The sequence below is a fragment of the Gavialis gangeticus genome, unplaced genomic scaffold (assembly GCF_001723915.1).
Source record: "Gavialis gangeticus isolate Ggan-Ray unplaced genomic scaffold, GavGan_comp1, whole genome shotgun sequence".
Classification (NCBI taxonomy): domain Eukaryota; kingdom Metazoa; phylum Chordata; order Crocodylia; family Gavialidae; genus Gavialis; species Gavialis gangeticus.
The window spans coordinates 20754866-20766455 of record NW_017728994.1 but is presented as its reverse complement, the minus strand read 5'-3'; the positions used below and the strand labels follow the sequence as shown (position 1 = coordinate 20766455).

Here is an 11590-nt window from a genome sequence, read left to right as displayed (position 1 = left end):
GCAAGAGAAATGAGCAAGTAAACAATGTGGAAAATAGGTCCGTGTGTAGACGAAACGAAAGGCATGTGCACACAACATTTTAAAGTGGGATAAATGCTTTTGCACTGCTTTAATGGTGTTGGTGTTTGCATGCCTCGGCAACATATTGCACATTAATTACAGCCATTGTAGGAAATTCAGTGGTGTAATGCACTTTAAATGACTTGGGGTGCAACAAACTAAAACTCCTTTGAGGAGTTTTAGTTTGCTGCTCCTACAGCCCCGGAGTGAAGCACCAGGCTCTGTGCAGCTTCATGGCTCTGCAGGAAGCCCTGCAGGCAGCCTAGCAGCAGCCTGGGAAAGCAAGCCCTGCCCAGAAAAAGCAACAAGCCTGATCTCTCCCTCACCCCAACCAAGAGCCTGCCTGCCTCAGCTGCACGGGAGCCTGGTGCTTCCCTCTGTGGCTGCGGTGCCCCCTGGGACTGCCCGAGCTGGGTGCCTGTGGGCAGGTGCCGCCTGGGCTGGGGGGATCACTGCTGTGGAGGGAATCACCAGCCCCACCCCCCACAGCCCAGGGTTTGCTCCACCCACTGGCAGCTCACTCTCCCCTCTCCACCGGTGTGAACATGGCACGGGGGTTTAATCATCCTTAAATTGAAGTGGTGTCTTTTAAAACCCACTGCTTCAATTCAGGGTCTGCATTTCATCTACATATGCCCCAGGTTTAGAAAATGCAAAAAAGACAGGACAGAAGAGGTTGACCAAAGATCAGGTGTTAACTTAAGTAGAACCTATTAGGAACATTTTATGTTGGCTTTATTTAGTAAGGTTTTTATATTGGGCCAGGTAATGGAGTATAAAAACCTGTGTTCACCTGAGAATCTTTACTTTTCATCCTTGAACTATGTTTTTTACTGAAAGGCCCATCTGCAGATGTACCAAGTTAGCACTTCTCAAAAACATAATTTTAAACCAAGGAAAGAAGTTTGTTTTTGTAACAAGCGGACTAACTGCCAGAGGCTTCTAAGACCTTAGGTCTTAAAGAACTTAACTTCAGTTTCACTCAAATATTAATAAAATGGCTATTTTGTTAAATGAATGCACATTTTATAAATTCTAATCATTTGCTTACTATGGCTTACCTGTACTGTTTGGGCATTTTATATCTTATTAGTATTTCATTCTTAAATACTCTAATATTTATTTACATTTATGCTTTTGAGTATTTAATTCTGGTGGCTCTTTGAACCCTTCTTGATTCCTAGAATGACTCTGGGGGGGGGTCAACAAAATGCTCTGTATATGCAAAGTATTTCAGATAAGGGTTTAGTGATAGTGTATCATTTTTTTTCAAGTGCTAGACACAAAGGCTGCTTACAGACATTAGAAAAACAAAAAAAATGGCACTTTTCTTTAAACTCTGCATGCCCCCACATCAAGTTCAGTACATGCCCAGCAGAGACATTGCATTAATTGGACCTGGCTCATTCAAGATCTGTATAGATGGGAGGCTTTAGTGGGGCTTTTTTGGCACTTTTATCTAATAGCTGATTGAATCAGCTTCTAGATTAATGCGCAAAAAAGCCCTGCCAAAGCGCCTGAACTATACAGATGCTGTGGAGCCCAGTCTGACTAATGCAATGCGTGGTAAAGCACGGGGGTATTTTTGCGGGTTTTTTTAACATCTGTAAGCAGCCAAAGTGGTTTCTCCTTAATATCAATCAATAGAAATAGATTTTCTTACCTCTGCTGTTATTCTTTGAGGAAACATTATATCTATATAGAACACTCATTATCTCATGAGTGGGATTAGCTTTTGGAAGTTCTCTAAGGCACAACATATTAAGCCAAAAACCAGAACTTTGTTAATCTTTCCTTATGACTAATATCATAGCATAAATAAAAGTGTTTGGATGTTCCATATCTGTATGTCTGGATTCAGCATTGGCATAGATTGTTTCCATTTAATATATGGCAATGTAAAAATACTGCCCCTTGTCCTATTGCCCAAGAGAGGATTTTGATGCCAACCACAATAGACATGGAGGCAGAAATAGCAGCACTAGTAAGAGTAGACTGTGATTATGTAGTTCTGTCAAGCCACCTTAGGAATCTGTCCTGTTGTTACTGAGCATTACACACTAATGGAGGTTGCCCCTTCGTGGCTGAATATACTGCAGAATGATCAATCACTGTTAAAGCCATTGCAGTTCTCCATATGGTCAAGAAAGAGAGTAACCCATACTTAAATGAGCCCTGTAAAGCCCACCTACAATTCTGCCTGTGGTGAAGTTAACTGTTTATACTCCCCCAGTTGCACTGAAGTTCAATGGGAAAACATAAAATGCATGCAAATAGTACACAAGAAAGGAGTGTACAGGGTCCTTGGTGACTGCTGTTCCTCTGTATTTGAACATCTTACATTTATTATGCATGGTGCATTACACAAAAGAGAAGAGAGTTATTTAGTGCCTAGAAAAGAAATTCTGCAATACTCATATACTGACTTCCTCATAACGGAATTCTATAAATCTGAAGTAGGAGCTTGCTGAAATTGTTTCCTTCCTAAGAGGAATGGGAAGTGCAGATATCACCCTGCAGACCCCTAATTAAAAGTCATTACTTTGTTTTCCGGTGCAAAGTGCCAGTTTTTATCAATGTTTCCAGCATACATTTCCGGCAAAATTCTAATCAATAGAATTTATAAATAGAGAAATTAATCTTTTCTTTACTGCAATCATATCTGCCTTCAATTAAAATAACCTTTCAGCACATTTGTGCTGAAGATGTTTTCATTAACAAATTTCATAGAGAAGCCTTATTAAGTTATAGTTCTGGCGATACGAGATTATTCAACTGAAGAACATTTCAGACATACCTAAACTGTGTAGATACTTTTGAGGTTTTGCCTAGTCTATTTTCAAACATCTCAACTTCAAGAGTGCTGCCTGCATGCTTATCCCATACAATTTCCAGTGCCCCTTTCTCAGAGTGGAGGTTCTATCAATAAGTATTTGATTTTGCCTGTGTTGTAACTTCTATCTCCAAATTTTCACTCTACAGCTTCTTGTCCCTATTCTGAGAGGCACATAAGTATCAATTCTCTTAAGAATTCCCCTGTTACATTCCACATCAGCAAGAGGTGCTGACAGCTTCCTGAAACTATACTTTGGCTTCCTTATAATGTGCTTCATCCTTCTTTTATTAAAGACTAGGGAAAAAGTCCCATTGACTTGAATGAACACAGGAACAAGCTGAATTATTGTAGGGCTCTCTCAGATTGACCTGCAATACCCTTCTGCAACACAGAATTTTTGTATTTCTCTTATTCATGTAAAGGTTTTGTTTTCCTAGATTAGCCTTGTGTAAGGTTCTGTGCATATATTTACATAATACATATACATCTATTGTTTTATGCACATATATAGGCACACTTTTATAATATTTCTAAGTAGCATCTGAAATATAAGAAGTTATTTTTTCTATGAACAGAATACTGTACATTTATTTTAAAAATTAAAACTTAAATTCTTCAATTCTTCAAAATTGCTCCTTTTATTTTTAAGCTAGCAGCACCATCTGCTGGCTGTAATGAATTTCAAGCCCCTTTGTATGTTTTCTCCCCATCTATCATGGTATCTATGCATAAATAGATAGCAATATTTCTCAGCTGCTGTTATACACAGGAGTTTTATTACCAGAAGGCAGATTTCTAGCACACTGGTTGCAGGTTAATAATACTCCATTACCTTAAGTATGGCTTTCATAAAAGCAGGGAATGTTAATTGTTGACAAACTGATTCTAATATGAAAAACACCAAAAGTAACTGGGTAAACATCCAAATAAATCAAAAGGAATACTCCTTTTTTATTAACAGCCTGTTATTATATAGGCTGACTTGATCACTTCCAGAAATAAAGTTAAATGCAGTTCATGACACTAAGAAATCAGTAAAATATATTTCTAAGAAAGAGCAATCTCTTTATTACTGGTACTAGTTTTATATTTTACAGACATCAGTGTTGTGAAGTCATATTTTCTTCTAAACAAATATGCCTAAAATGGAAGCATCATTTAGAAAATTTACTGATATAACAAATACAGCCAATATAAATAACAAAGATTAAATCTAAAAATAACAGTAAAAAATGGCAATAGAGGAAGAAAAGCTGGAATATAATTTACTGATATGGAGTATTAGAGAAGAGTAACATGTCATTTTTAGGTAAACGATAGCAAAAGAGGGGAGGCAAAGTAACACAATAAAGAGAAGAAATGGATATGTGATAGCTAACTCTGATTATATCTTCAAAAGTAACTGCACAAAGAATTAATACTAAAACCTCTGTCAGAGCATACAGTAGTTTGGCTACAATTGATTATTACAGGGGCAAAGGCTGGCAATTTCATAAGAGTGGAAAATAAAGTGTAAGCTAAGAAATCTAGTGGCGATAACTAATGACAATGTTACTTACAATCGTGATTTGATCTCAAACAGAAAAAGTACTCTAAATGATGGATGCATGCACGAGAGATCATATTTTTCATATTAAAACAAAATAGGATCGAGATGGGTTCACAAAATAACATGACTGCTATACATTCCAACTGATTAGATCTCTAACACAAATATTAAACTGATAACAGTTGAGTACCTACAGAAAGTTGTGCTAGACTGCTTAGGACTGTTACATGAAGGAAGCAGATGCTGTTTCATACTTGCCTAATGCAGAGATGACTATAACTTTATAAACTTGGGAAGATTAAACACCTATCTAGCAAACAGCAAACAAAATCTGATCTTGAAACTATCACTGGGTACATCTCCACAAGATGTTTACTAATTAAACTAATTAGCCCTGCAGTAAACATCTCAGCATCTACACATGTATTAGGCTGGAGTAAACCAATAAATTCTGCAGCAGAGCAGGATTTGTAAATACAAGTACTATTCTGTGGTGGAATTTTTTTACTCTGCAGCACTGCATATGTAGATGCTGACATGGCTGGCTGGGACACAAGGGTGCTTCAATGCACAGGCTGCCTGCCATCTAGCCCTGCACTGAAGCAACCTCATGCCCTAGCCAACCCCTCAACAGCATGTTGAGCTGGATCAGAGTAACCTGCTGGTGCTCCAACCTGGTTCAACATGCTGCTGTCCCAAGTGCACATGTAACATGGTGGCCAGGAGCAATAATCTGTGGCATGATAAACACTGGAGTTTACTGTATTCCATTAATATGAATGTGTAGACATGCCCACCAAGTACATTAATATAATATATTATTTTGGGGATTTTTTCCCTTTAATTTTGTTATTGAATATATGCCGGGAACTCAATTCTGCTTATTTGACACTGGGCATGAGCCATGAATGGGACTATCTAGCTAGGTCAAATCTCTCCATAAAAAGTAGATTTATAAAAACATTTCATATCTCTGACTTTGGTTTAATTAAGTAGGTTATGGTGAGAATTTTAGCCATAAGCACCAGTAAGTGAGGGAGGCACAGTGAGAGAAAGTTGGAAAAAAATGCATTGAAATTATAAGAGAGAAAAGGGTGGGGAAAACTGTGGTTGGCTATGGAACAGCTGTATAACTGGATTAATAGCTCAGGCTGCCTAAAAAGGTCCTAAGAGAACACTTCACTTCTTAATATAATAGCTATAAGAAAAGACCCTTATGGTCTATAAATTCCAAGCACTTAAAAATGTAAACAGAGCAAGCAGCATGAGATGGGGGAAAATCAACTGACCACACCATGCTGTAAGAGTCACAGGGAAAACCGTATTCAAATATCTGGTCATTATAATATCCTGATTCTATCCTACTGCCATACACCAGTGTTTTGATATTTGTTTCAATGGGTTTGGGAGGTACATAGTCACAACGGAAGCAGAAGCTGCTTCCAACACAAAGTAATGGAAAATGCTAATTTAATATAATTTGTGGGTCAGTTACTATCCTAAAAGTAACTATACCAAGTTCAAATTCAACAGTACATCAATAGATTTATGGAGAATGCTGCTGCCAGATGTTTTGAGAAATTCTGAAACCATCCAGAAAGCCAGCTCTAAGGGGACAATGACACATGCCAAGAAAGTTCTCTTGCTCTTGAGCTTCAATAGTAAGCCGCTTGAAGCTCTACCTCTAAGGAATTTTTGTCCTGTAAAAGTAATAATAACGATGCACTGAAGACAGATAACAAATGCTGTATATACTGATAGATTGTACAGTTCTTCATGGGCTGAACCTTATGGACATCTCTGAAGTGACAGTTAAGACCTGAGGGACATCTTAAGGATATCTCTAAAGGGATATGTGAAACTGGAGTCTTGGGGCTAAATATGTAATTCTAAAGGTGTTACTCATGCATTTCTTCAAGCTAGCTCTGAACTTGAAATGCCGTAGCTCAAAAGCAACCGCTGACCTATTTGGGAATGTAGTTCCTGGTATAACTGGATGAGTGAAATCCATAGGGATCAATCAAAAAAGCTTTAGAACTTGATCTGGCACTAGATAGGTACAAATATGAAAATTTATCTTCATGCTATCACAAGCTAAAAGACAGCTATGCCTCGCCTTTCAAATGATGGTTCTGTAGGACAGGAAAACAAAGTTACAAAGAAGGTCAAATCCCCCTGTTACATGAGGTGGGGATAAAAGGACATATATAAAGAGCAAGAGCTAAGTACCAAAGAAAGATGCTCTAGGAAAGATCATGTGGAAGCAAGAATATCTGATCCAAGAATTAAAATGATGATTCCTTGTCAGAAAAGAAGAAAACAAAGGGAATTGTAAGGATTTCAGATGTATTTAAGTAAAGGGACAATGGCTGTATGTCAGAAACTGAAAATCACAAACAGTACTGATACCGCTCCAAAAACATGTTGAAAGGCCAGTAAAAATCAGATATGAGGAATACCAGTATCTCACAATACAGAATTTCATAATGATAAACAGTGAAGAAATGAGTCATGCTGCCCCAGACAATGCTTTTGTACAGCATGGGCTTGACTCACTTTTATTCTGGCATGGTGAATCTAAATGACAGTGCTGTCTAGACACCTGGGCTAGGGACAGAAGTTACACACAAACCAGTTTAATGATCAGAAACTGGTTTAAACCTGTAACAGAGTACAAGTTCAGTGCACATAAACCTGTTTCAAAATGACTGAAACTGGTATAAGATAAACCTGGTTGAATGTAGTATCAGACTTAACTGATTTGGGTCAAGCCAGCTTATGAAACTTCTGTCCCAGACCCCTTTCTGGTTCGAGTTAAATCACAGCATCCCAGCATGCTTTCCACCCTGGGCTCTGCTGTGTTGACTGCTTCAGCAGAGAAGGGTTGGGGGGGCGGGGTGGTGGTGAAGGCAGGGATTGCCACCCCCGCACCCGCAAGGCAAACCCCAGCTTGGGTTTGGGACCAGGAACTAGGGGTTAACCCCCCCTTCCACCAAATACAGATCTGCCCTGCCCTACTCTGCTAAATGTACTTCTGGATGTGACTGTGGACTACAAATCCCAGAGACACCGGGAAGAGGAAGGACTAGTGATAAGCAACCTTGCAGAGTCCTCCTACTGTGATTCTGGATTGCAAAGCCCAGAGAGCTCGGGGGCATCAGGAAGAGGAAATAAACACAGCCCATGCTGGCTATGTGCCAGAGGGCCATGCTCTAGCAATCCCCCAGCTCCTGGTCTGAGTCACTGCAGACACGTGGCTGCAAAAAGTAAATATCTGTTTACTTGTTAGTCAGTTTAATCTCTGCAGTTTAGACTAACCTGCAAACACTGAATTGATTGAGCCTTGGGCTTTTTGACTGTTTGTTCTTAGGCTTAGGCTCAGGTCTTGGGGGGTAGGGGGTGCTAGGATGGATCCTCATGGCCAAGGTTTCCATTCCCTCCCCACCCCCAGTTCCCAGCATGGAGAAAAGTATGCAGCCCCGAGCTGCAAGTCCTGGCTGCAGCTGTGGGAATGAAGCCTCTGTGCCAAACAAACCTGGCCCAGTCCCCCTCAACACCTGAGCCAGCAAGCTTGAGGGACCCCATATGGCAGCGGCCTGGGGCACCATTCCCCAACACCCCCACCTGGCTGTGCAGGGAAGAGACAGAGTCTTTTCAGTCTCCTCTCTGTGACAACTCAGGATTGGGGCTGAGACAGTGCTTGCCTGGAGAAGATAAGAACCAACTGAGGATAGCAAGTTGCCCAGCAAGGGCCCCTGGGATGCTAATGGATGCTACCTTGACTCGTGATGGGATGTGGTACAGAAGTTTGATAAAGTTCTCTAACTTCAGTCTGATACCCCATCCATCGGAGGTAACTTACAGGGAGAACTGCCATTTTTAAAGCACTTTGTGTGTCGTGAATGTCTGTTCAGTTACAGATGTAAAGCACTTTCTGAGTGCTTAATGCGTGAGAACTGTAACTTCTGCATCTAGCCTTAAGCAAGCATTGAGCTGGCTAGTCAAGGCTTCAGAAGCAATATAGCCAGATTGGTTCAGCACTCTGTCCAGTCTTTCTGGCCTTCCTGAATTTAGAGCTAGCTCACACATCTCTTAGCAGATAGATTAATATCTGTCACATGCAGGTTGTTCTCTCCTTTTCTCAGCAGAGTTACTACTCATGCCCAGAGCTGGTGTAACTGTTCAGGCAGAACAGGTAGTTGCCTCAGGAAGTCCGGGCATGTGCAAAAGCAAGCAGAGTAGCTTCAGCACTGCTGAGCTGCCACTCCGGGGCCCTGTCTGGTGCCTGTCCTCACCAGGCCCTAGACACTTTACAAATGAGGGCAGCAAAATTTCATTTGCCTACAGCAGCAAAAATTCATGCATCACTCCTGCTTATGCCTGAATGAAGAAATCATGAAGCCACCTTCTGTTGCCAACAGTACTCTTGACTTGATGTGTACTCAATATTTGTAATTAAATGCTTAAAATATAAAAGCTTTGTATTTTCCTGGGCACATTTGCCATGGCATACAAACTTTATGAGCAAAATGTGCTCATAGACATATTTAAACAAATCAGACCTATTACAAAGTGAATATTGATTGGTCCACTCTAGAACAGAGACAACATACTGCATTGAAAATTAAGCAAAAAGTAATTATCTCATGGTTCAATGCAACAAGCAACACATAATTAGTTCAAATGCATAACCTGAAAAGGTAAAAAATTATACAGTATGAGATGAATACCTGTGCATGGAATACCAAAAATATCCTCCACCTAAACCAACGGAAATTTTAGATTTAGCAGAGCTTTATTCTTAACCTAACACTGGAACGTTGTCTGATTTTCTGTGTAGTAACAGCTAAAAAGGCAGCAAGCAAGTTCAAAGCCAAACAAATGTATCTATTGGCAAGAGGCTCCCTTGGATTACACTGAAGATATTAAAGTAAATGCCTACTTAATGCACTATCTCCACTGGAAAGTTGTTATCAGGTTTGGGTTTTTTTTTGCCTAGGCCAATACACAGGGGGCACTACTGAAACAAATAATATTTAATATGGCCCTAGAAAGTGACAGAGACTCAGGTAGTGTCTTGTTTGTTTGTTTTTGCCTGCTTTTTATAATACAGGTTGTTGCAGGAATAGCTACAAGTTCCCTATTTAATGAAAATACCATGATTAATAAAGAGTCTGGTAACCATTCAAACATATCGCAAAGGATAAACTCAATGTAAATGCTAAACATACAGTATGTTCCACTTTAAAATACCCTTGGCCACATCTACACAAGTCACTGGTTTAATAAATTTCATAGATATTAGGGCTGGAAGGGACCTCACAAGATCATTGGGTCCAGCCCCCTGCCCAAAAGGTAGGAAGTCAGCTGGGGTCAGATGATCCCAGCCAGGTAAGCATCCAGGCATTTCTTGAATGAACACAGAGTAGGTACTTGCACCACTTCTGAGGGGTATCTATTTCAGACTCTGGAAACTCAGATGGTAAAGACATTTTTTCTTATGTCCAATCTAAAATGGCCTTCCGTTTTGTGACCATTAGACCTTGTCTTCCCTTGGGATGCCCTGGTGAACAGATGTTCTCCCAGTTTCTAATGCACACTCCATACATACTTATAGGCTGCCACCAAGTCACCCCTTATCCTTTTCTTCTCCATAAACTGCACAGTTTATACAGTTGTTTATACAAGTACTGGAGTTACTGTACAGTTGTGCTGTTGAACAGCTTTTTCATAATACTGAATACACAGTAGCCCAAGACTACTGTGTGGTAGCATCATGTCACACTTCTTGCCATGCAACATTACTATGCAATAATCTTGGGTTACAGTGCAGTCAGCATCTCATTTAGATGTCACCCCTGACCCTATCTTTTGCCTCCACTTAATATTTTTTACATACTTTCTGGTCATTCAAGAGCAAGCAACAATCATGCTAATGAAGTTATTGCCAGTGTGAACAAGAAAAAAAGAAAACATTAACTGAAGAAATTAAGGAAATACTGTATGGGGTTTTGATTTGAATAAAATGTGCTACTCACAGGGTCATGAACAACTCGTGCCCCCGGAGGCAGCTGGCAGCAGGGTGGCAATCAGCGACCACCCACAGGTGCCGCTGACAGTGCTGGCATTGCATTTTTGCAGGAGGTGCACCACCACAAGCAGGGGGTGCATGTGCACCTGCATGCACCCCTATGTATTGCCCCTGCACAGGGAGCATCTACACATGACTGTGAAGTAGACTAATTAGCTCCGCAGTAATTCATCACCAACTACATATGTGCCAGTATCAGGGTGCAGTAAATTAATTGTTGGGGACGGTACTATCTTACGGTGGAGGTAAGGGTGGTGAAATGAATATGTAAACACTGACCTGAGCATAAATTGTGTATGGTCAGCCCAGGCAGCAGGAAGCTAGAATCCTGCCTACTGCCTAGCCACACAGCTTCACATGTTTGAAGCTGTGTGCGCAAGACTCCGGTAAATGGAAGAGAGAGATCCTATGCTGTTAAGCCTAAGCATTAAGCTACATTAATGAACTGACACTACTGCCCCTCTGTTGCCCAGCACTGCCACCCAGAGTCAGGCCAGCTCCACCCCAGCAAAAAGTGCTGCTGTCCCAGGCACACATGTATATACTGCATGCAGGAGCAGTTCACTCTGGCACAAAATGCTCCAGAGTTTATTGCTTCACATTAATTGCTTACGTATATGCACCACAGAGAACAAGCAATTGTTATTTTTAATGGAGGATCACTGTATGGGAATGCCTTCATTTTTTGACAAAATATCTTAATTTTAGCAGTCCATGAACTTTCATCAACTAGTCTGAAACTTGCTTTGACTTTTAAGTTGCCGTACTCATTTATCAGCTACTATTAGAGGTGCACCGATACATCAGTCCAATATCAGATGGGTACCGATGTAAAGAAAATTTGCTGTATTGGATATCAGCCCAATGGTGCTGATAATTTGGCTGATAAATGCCCGTGCTATGCACAGCCGCAGTGCAGCACTGAGGCAGCAAGAAGCAAAGTTATCAGTGAGAGCTGCCTCCAGCTAGTAAGTCAGAAGGGGAGGGAGGAGGAAAGGGACAAGGGGGAGAAATCAATGGCCCCGCAGTGAGGGAGGGAGGGGGAAGGGGCAGG

At 40.7% G+C, this 11590-nt stretch overlaps 1 protein-coding gene across 4 annotated transcripts in view; it reads right to left on the bottom strand.

Moving 5' to 3' along the window:
- Positions 1 to 11590, bottom strand: part of KCNMA1 (potassium calcium-activated channel subfamily M alpha 1) — a 1434006-nt gene that overhangs the window by 237821 nt on the left and 1184595 nt on the right. The window lies entirely within an intron of this gene.